Source organism: Triticum dicoccoides, chromosome 2B (assembly GCF_002162155.2).
Source record: "Triticum dicoccoides isolate Atlit2015 ecotype Zavitan chromosome 2B, WEW_v2.0, whole genome shotgun sequence".
Lineage (NCBI taxonomy): Eukaryota > Viridiplantae > Streptophyta > Magnoliopsida > Poales > Poaceae > Triticum > Triticum dicoccoides.
In genome coordinates this window covers 325,823,662-325,832,085 of record NC_041383.1, presented here as the reverse complement: position 1 = coordinate 325,832,085, position 8,424 = coordinate 325,823,662, and positions in this window count along the sequence as shown.

The window sequence follows — 8,424 nt, the reverse complement described above, 5'->3', positions numbered from 1 at the left end:
CTTAACTGTCAGACGGTTTATCACCTGCCGGTTTACCAAGTCCCAGTCGGGTTATAACTCCGGCCGGGTCATACCGCGGGGTATATCCCCGGCATTAGCCCCCAGTTTAATTTGGATTTATCCATGTTAAACCGATCCTGATCATCCTTAAATCCTTGTCATTTCCTTCTTCTAGAAAATCCGGGTCAATAGGCCAGCTTCATAATCAATTTGCTGACATTTGTTTGTCACAGAGAAATATTACTAAGAATAACTCATTTGACTCGGCTCCCAATGCTTAACAAAAATATTGGTCCTTGAAATACTCATCTGATCTTCAGCCGGTTTAAGGATGTAGAACTTGCTGGTTTATTATTGCCAAAATTGCCGGTTTATAAATATTGGTGGCACCGAGTCATAATTGTAGTTAACATCAAGCTTGAAAATATACCTCTTATATGCCTATCACTTGTAGCCCCCAAGTCTTAAGAAGGTAGCATAGCAACAGCTTAAGATTTTGCTTCAATATAAATGTCACGACCTTGAAAACATCAGATTTGTTCATCTCAGTCACGAGTCATAAACTGAGTATTCCACATATGTATCCCCTAAGTGCCGGGTTGTCATCCTTGCAGCAACCTGGGAATTTGAAATTGCCTTATGCTCATAAAAACTTCAACCAGTGTAGCCCCCAAGGGGCGGGTCATTATGCAGTAATGAGTAAGGAATTTGTAAATATAATCATGTAGATTTGAGCAGTGATGTGTAGCCCCCAAGGGTCGGCTCAGTAAGATAATATTGAGTTGGGACATTATATATGCTTCTTTGAAAAGAACATCATATGATGTAACCCCCATCATGGGGCTTGAACCCACGTCCACAAGGTTAAGAGCTTTGTGCTTTACCAACTGAGCAGTGGACCCTTTAATATAATGGAATAAAACTTGTGTACCTTGAATTGTTGATAGGAGCAATTGGTAGCCCCCAAGGGCCGGCTCATTATGACGTGATGAGTTAGGTCTTCAATAAGGCCAGTAAAATGACTTTGCATTAGCCCCCAAGTGTCATGGTGCATGCTTGCAACGACATGACACTTGCACATTTGATGTAATCTCAACTTGAATAATGTAGCCCCCAAGTGCCGGGTCGTAAGCCTGCAGCGACTCGGGACTATTCCTTTGTAGAATAAATCATACCCATTGATAAAATAATATCCATTGCGCTAAAGTGACTTTTAAAACCTCAATCATAATATTGGTTATTGATAACCATAATAAAAATCCAGCCATGTTGGCTATTTAAATAATATAACCCAATGACTTATGAGCGCATGATTCCAATGGCGCAATCCAAATATATACTGGCGACTTAATGTCCAAAGCCAGACCGGGTTAATAAACACCGGATATTTTCTCATCATACACTGGCGACTTATAGTCAAAGCCAGGCCGGGTCAATAAACACCGGAGAATTATCTCATAGTGGCAACTTATAGTCAAAGCCAGGCCGGGTCAATAAACACCGGAGAATTACTATGCCACAAAAGAAAAAATCTCAAAAAGACATTCAAAGTAAAATCAACAGAAAAAATCCAATGCTTTCATAGGCCGCCGAGCCAAAATATCTTCTTCAAAGAAACTAGTATTAACCACTGGAAGGTACGCGCTTTCCTTGAGCCGGCACTCACACTACCACTTCCACATTTTAACCCGGATAAGTTTAGTTCTTATTTAAAGATAGACTTATCAGGAGTACGCGGGGTCAGAGTGCATCAAGCATCACAGGCCGAATTATCCAAGTTTCAAGAAATGTGGCTTTAACAGCCTGAGCTTCTCCTTGTTATCCGTAAACCGTGCCCTCTCATGACAAAACGGCGTTTTAACCTTAACAAGTTCAGGGTCTTTTCTGGAAAAAGATTGACTATTAAGAGTTCGCCAGGTCAATCAGGATTACCTGATGGAGAAGCTTCCAGAATACAGGCAGGATAACCCGGGGTTTTAGGTGAATACACCTGGCTTCCAAGCCTGTCTTTTAGCCTATCACAAGGGTTATAGCTACTCTTGTTCTTTAGAACAGAAAGAGCCCCCAAGCAATATTTTAGGCTGTGCTCAAGGGGCACCTATGTTTGAGTTGTGCTTTTGCAACAAACTCTCTTTGGTCCCTTTAACTTTTTCTGAGAACTCAAACTTTTGCGAGAGATAATATTCTTCCTGATCTGGAATTTTAAACCGGATATTGAGAGCTTTAGAGCTTTATGGGAGACATATTTCCCTTGAGCCGGATTGTAAACCGGACTCCTTTTTAAGTCGGAAATTTTCTGACGGCCTTTAAATTTGCACCAATATGGCGGTTTAGGGTCCTGCATTTAGATAACTTTGCAAGCCAGAGTAATTGCTCTTTTAAAGAAAGCAACATATAATATCAAAATATACTGGATGGATTTCACCTGATACACCAGGCCAGTAGTTATCCACCGCGGAGTTGATGATCACCATGGTGAAGTGGAAATCAATCATGGGTGAGTCCACCGTAGGAGCAGACAGATGAGTTGGCCGCGATATTATAGACCGGTGCGGACGGGCAAGTTGACCTCCACGTTGTAAACCAGTGCGGACGCGTGAACTGGCTGTCCGTTCATCAGGTAATGTGACACGGAGGAAAACGCCGTTTGTAGAACGTTGCCAGTGCGTGCTTTATACCCGCAGTATAACAATAATTTTACCTGTATATAAAAACACCAATAGGGCAGTGTAATGGTGCTCAGAGGAATAAAAATGTACTAATAAAATATATAGAAAGGATAGCACCTGATATTATTTTTTGGATGAACGCGGACGGTTGCCTTCCCCCCTTCTTTTTTATCCTTAGGTAGGTTAGAGAGGAGTCGTCCACGGGTGGCTCAGGAGGCCGTGGTTGATCCATTTTCCAAAGCTAGCTAGTAGCGAGTCAGTCAACTTGATTGACCGATTTCAAGTAGCCACACCATTCCTCTTCTCGCACACAAGACCATAGCCCGATTTTTTTATTTTTTCTTCCAGCATCTGACCACTTTGATTTTTCTTCAAACCAGTCCCCCTTATCCCTTTTAGTAGGAATTGGGCGACTCAGTAGTTGAAGGAAAGCAGCAGGCGACCAGCGCGGCAGAAACGGCCTGCGCGGACGCAGCAGCACTCGTCAGGAGCAGCAAAAACCACGGCAGCAGGGCGGTTCAAACCCATGGCGGCGGAGAGCGGGTTAAGGCCATCGCAGCAACTTGGAGCAGCAGGCGACTCGATCGGGTGGAGCCCCTGCAACCAGGCGGCTCAAGCCGTGGCCACGGCGGGTCATAACAATAGAGGTGGAGCTTTCAACCGCGGTTTAGAGCAGCAGGGCGGCTCGGCGACCCGGAGCGATGTGACTTGCCGACGGTGTCTTGAAACCGAACAGCAGAGACAAACAGAGGAGGCTCCGGTGGCAGCACCAGAAATCGATCTTAAGGCCGCGGAGACGCGCCGGTTTAACTTGACCAGAAGCCGATGGACCGGCGTTGGTGAGTTGGAGCAGCAAAAATGGGACCGCGGCGGTTTAACTTGAGGCCGCGGAGACGCGCCGTCTTAACTTGAGGCTGCGGAGACGCGCCGGGTTAACTTGAGGCGAAGCCGATGGACCGGCATTGGTGAGTTGGAACAGCAAAAACGGGACTACGGTGGCGAATCACAATAGCTCGACGACAGCCGCTGAAGTAGGGATGCTAGAAAGCACCACGGTACTAGACAGAGGAGCAGCGCCAGAGTCACCCGGTCGGGGCGGCACAGGCGAGAGGCGAACTGCTAAAAAGCACGAACGGCTCGTGGAGGAGGAGGCCTCAAGCACGGCCGGTTCATGCATCAAGGTTGGTGGCTTCAGAAGCGTGGAAATGGGTGGATCCCGCTCATTACGACCATGGTGGAACTGGCGCGGTGAATTGGCCACAACTGTACGTGACTCGCCGTTGTGGAATCAGGCCACAACGGCGGTTTGAGCAGCACAAGGTAGAGGCCCGTGGCAAGAGACTTGACGGCGGTGGCGAGTAGAACCATGGCAATGGGGCGACTTGACGTGCGGCGAGGTCGCGGGCGGTTCAACAGGTGTAGCGAGGCCATGGCGGCAGCTCGATGCAAGCAGGCCCGCAGTTGTACAGCGGGTGAACCGGCGTCGGAGTCCAACAGCCAGCGCTCATTAGCGGGTCCACAACAGAGGTAAGCCGGGCGGCTCAAGGAAGAAGCGCGAGACGCACGGGCAGCCAGCGTGGGCGGCCCGGCTCCGCACCGGCGGTGGATCTAGGCAGCTCGTCGCGCCTCTGTGGTCGTAACTCGGTAGGGCAACAAAAGAGGTAAACGGCGCGGCGGAGCCAGCAGGCGTAGCCGGTGGTGGGCTGTGTATGCGACGGCTCGGGTGCAATTGTAGATTGGGAATCGGCGAGGACGAGCAAGGGCATAGAGCGACTGCGGAGACACGGCCGGACCAAGGTTGCAGACCTGCGGTGACTTGGAACAGAGGGTGGCTCGGACGCGCGCCCCGCCAAAGGTAGAATCCCGTTTAAAGACGGTCGCCCCGATCTCAACTCATCACTTGTTGACCCGGACACAGCTTGACTTGATGTGGTTGCTCATCTCGGCGGATTGTAACAATTAACGTTAAACTCCACCTATTGTAGCGGTGAGCCGGCACCGGCCGGATCAAGCTAGATCATGGGTGTCAAAAGCACAGCTGCAGCTGAGGACCTGCATCACCGCAGGGCGAAGACTAACAACCCACGGCGGCGCAGGCGAGTCGGCAGGAGGAGCACGGAAACCGGGGTGGCCCGGACACGTGTGAGGCGACTTGCAAACAGTCGGCGGCTCAAGGCGTGGTGACCAGTGAAACTCGGCGTTGAAAATGGAGCGACCCGACGCGGCGGCTTGGTGAGCCACGTCCGGTTTCAGCTTGAGGGTTCACGACCCGCTCGAAGAAACAAAGGGATTCGCGGGCAATGCAAAGCGCGCGTGACCCGGCGAGTCCGAGGCGGAGACGGTATAGGGAGGCCAAAGCGCCAGGGTCACCACGGGCGGAAGACTGCCCAAGGTGAGCTGAAGCGGCCGGGGACCGACGAGGGCGGCTCAGCGCGGGGTCGAGGGCAACATCGTTGGCCGATGGTTGTTTTTTCAGAGTTGGCCACTCAGAAAGGCCGCCGGCTCATAGACAAGGCCGTAGCAGCAGAAGAGACTGTGGCGGTTCAACAGAGGTGACCCAGACACGGAATCGAAGGCGGAGGAAGTTTGTAACTGGTTTTTCCATCTTGGTCCATGTATGTTGATGTATAACACCTTTGTACTATTTATTGGTTTGATGGATGTAGTAGCAGCATGATCCTGACGTGGCTTCGGGACTTGATCTATCGTAATAAACAACTGATGTTTTGGCTGTAGTGAAAATACTTTGTTGATCTCGGCAATTTGTACCCCATATCGACTAATTTCGGTGAGACTCCGACCTGCAGCGACAATGCAAACTAACCCGGCCTCGACGGATCATCTGATCGTGTATGCTGGCACATAAACACAACCCTAGTTTTCTCTTGATCTTAAATCTTGTACATGTCACTTTGATTGCTCGCCGATGACGTTATCTTCTGCACCGACTCTTTTCCATCCAGCACCTCGCGAATTTCTTGATCCCTGAAGAAATCCCTCCAAGAACTCAACACCACCATGCGCAAGCCCCACGGTGGGCACCAACTATCGTGGAATTGTCACAGCAGATGTCCTAGTGTGAGGACTTAGTCGTGAGGCCAACGCATCTATGTGGTAGCTTGAGAGGGGTTTGAGCGGAATCGAGAAAAGCAACACAAGACAAGGGTTTAGACAGCTTCGGGCCCCAGGAGACATCATCCGGTAACAACCCTACATGCTATTTGAGGCTAGGTCTCATTACCATCATGAGGGAGTCGCCGTAAACCGGCTCTCCCAGTTATGTCTAACCTTTAAGATTATCTCCCCCTCTTGGGGTGCCCTGCCCCCCCCCCTTATATAAGTTGAAGGGGCGGGTTACATGTAGAGTCCATCTCGTACTAAGACTTAAACTATCCTGACTTCTCTTCATGGGCTTCTTAACATCTTGGGCTTCTTAACGTCTCGGACTTATTAACCCCTGGCGACTTAATGTATGTCGGGTTATCATCTGACTTAACATCTATCGGGTTATCAGCTGACTTAATATCTGTCGGGTTATCAGCTGACTTAACATCTGCCAGGTTATGATCTGACTTAACATCTGCCGGTTTATGACTGTCTGTCGGGTTATGATTGTCTGTCGGGTTATGACTGTCTGCCGGGTTATGACTGTCAGCCGGTTTATCACCTGTCGGTTTACCGTCTGTCTTAGCCACCTATCTTAACTGTCAGCTGGTTTATCACCTGCCAGTTTACCGTCTGTCTTAGCCACCTGTCTTAACTGTCAGCCGGTTTATCACCTGCCGGTTTACCAAGTCCCAGCCGGTTTATAACTCCGGCCGGGTCATACCACGGGGTATATCCCCGACACTTCCCGCTAAACAAAATTGCGTTAAACGGCCGATGTGTACGGTTTAATAGTGAACCATGGAGCTACAGGCGCTGCATTGCGCACGACAGAAGGACAGACGGAGGCATGACTGGAGGATGTAGGGGAGAACACTGGCGGACGGGAAGAAGGTAACCGGCCACCTTATAGCACACGCAACCGCCCCCAGCACCAACACAAATAACTAGCTGGCAACAACAACCAGACACGTGGTGGATTAGTAGCTGGGCACGGGTGGAACACTCAGCCTATTGCTTGCTTTTTTTTGTAGGCATTAGAACAAGTACGTATGAGGTGAAATAAAAGGAGTGCCACTGTGTAACAAATCAAAGCTAGATTCAATAAATCAGGTCATGGAACGAACATCCCACACTCGACCTACCCCATGGCTTGCCCCATCACTTTTGCCATCGCTCCTCTTTGTTGGTTGTTGTTTATCTAGTTCATACGTATAAAAGCAAGACAACATTCTCAAGCTATTTGGCATTCGCACAAACAGGTTGTGTGCAGATAAACTTACGCATTAAAAGCAGTGCATCGAATTCTCAATCGCTGGAGAAAATAACACAAGAGCGGTGCCAGCTTCCCCGTATCCATAAGCAGTGATTTATGACCACTTGGAAACTTCTATTTTGTTTATATGCAACAAGAGAGGGAAGTTTACAGAATAATATTTTTCTATAAACCTACATCACTGACCCTACTTGGATTGTTGGTGTTATTGTCACTACAATTTAATTTAGTTATTCAGTATAATTTCACTATTACATTTTTAGTGAAATGTGATTCAAAAACCTCATGAAGTAAGGTAACATCTGTTTCAAAATGGATTGTTATAGTTTAGACAGAAGTTAAGTTTCAACAATTCCCTTGCGGCAAAGCAAACTAAAATGTATCATTTTTCCTCAGGATTCTGCACATTTTTAAAGCATAGTGCACTGAAAAGAACACACAAGTTGAACTGAAAATCAAAATAAAAGTTGGGGCAGCATGCCTGTGAGGAGGGAGGTTGAGGGCAGCAGGGCGCATAGTGGGCGAAGGACGCACAAGGATGATGAGTTACCTCATCGCTAGGCTGCGAGACGACCTCCATCATGGAGGTGCTCGGGTTGGAGTGCATCAGCAGCGAGCAGTCGGGCTGCGACAGGGGACAGGTTGGAGGAGTTTTCCCCTGCTAACAGATAAAAAAATATATTTCTCCCTATCACCATTTCCCCTGCTAACAACTTCCCTTCAAGGCCATTCTTCAAGCATACGCACAAGGTAACAATTTTAACTACCGGATTCATTACATATGAACATTTTTTTAGTTTATCTATTGAACTTATAGGACTTGTTATCCCCAACAAACTACCCTTGAATGTTTTGTTTTTTCGAACTTCCCAAGTTTGCGTTTTCGAACTGATTGAATAGTAGTATATGAGCTCACCAACATGATGAAATTTCTACTGAACACTAAGGTGCAGAATATACACACAAGGTACCTGAACAATTTACTTAGCCTGGTCGAAGGAGAAGGTGCAGCAGCAGCAGCAACAAGTTGTCAAAGAAGAACTTGTCGCCCGTGGAGTGTTTGCCTGCACGCAGCTACTTGAGCGACCGTGGATGGAGCAAGCAGTTGGACTGCCAAGTTGGACGGCGCGTTGTGGCCACGGGATGCGGTGACACGATGTGACAGCCCACTTCAGGGGTGGGGGAAGGTCGCCAAAGCGGCGGTAGGGATAGTTGGCTGTGGCGATTGGTGGCGCTATGGTGGCTCCCAACAGTGGCGGTGGGTGGAATCACGGGGGCCGATGGTGGCGCATGGAAGTAGGGGGCGTCGGGAGCGAGGGAGGAGGTGGGGCCAGGGCAGCACCGGAGACGGGGAGGAGGTGGAGGCGGGGCGGC